This window comes from Tarenaya hassleriana, unplaced genomic scaffold (assembly GCF_000463585.1).
Source record: "Tarenaya hassleriana unplaced genomic scaffold, ASM46358v1 Cleome68, whole genome shotgun sequence".
NCBI lineage: Eukaryota > Viridiplantae > Streptophyta > Magnoliopsida > Brassicales > Cleomaceae > Tarenaya > Tarenaya hassleriana.
Genome location: NW_010969347.1, coordinates 615,692 through 615,895, shown reverse-complemented (window position 1 = coordinate 615,895; position 204 = coordinate 615,692).

Sequence of the window (204 nt, the reverse complement as noted above, 5' to 3'; positions counted from 1 at the left end):
TAGGTATGCACGATGCCATCCATGTCGGTTTTCTTCTTGAAAACCCACTTACATCCAATGGTCTTAATACCATCGAATGAGTCGACCATAGTCCATACTTTGTTGTCGTACATGGACTGTATCTCAGACTTCATGGCCTGGTGCCATTTCTCGGAATCGGAACTCGCCACAGCCTCTGAATACGACGTAGGCTCGTCATGTTCT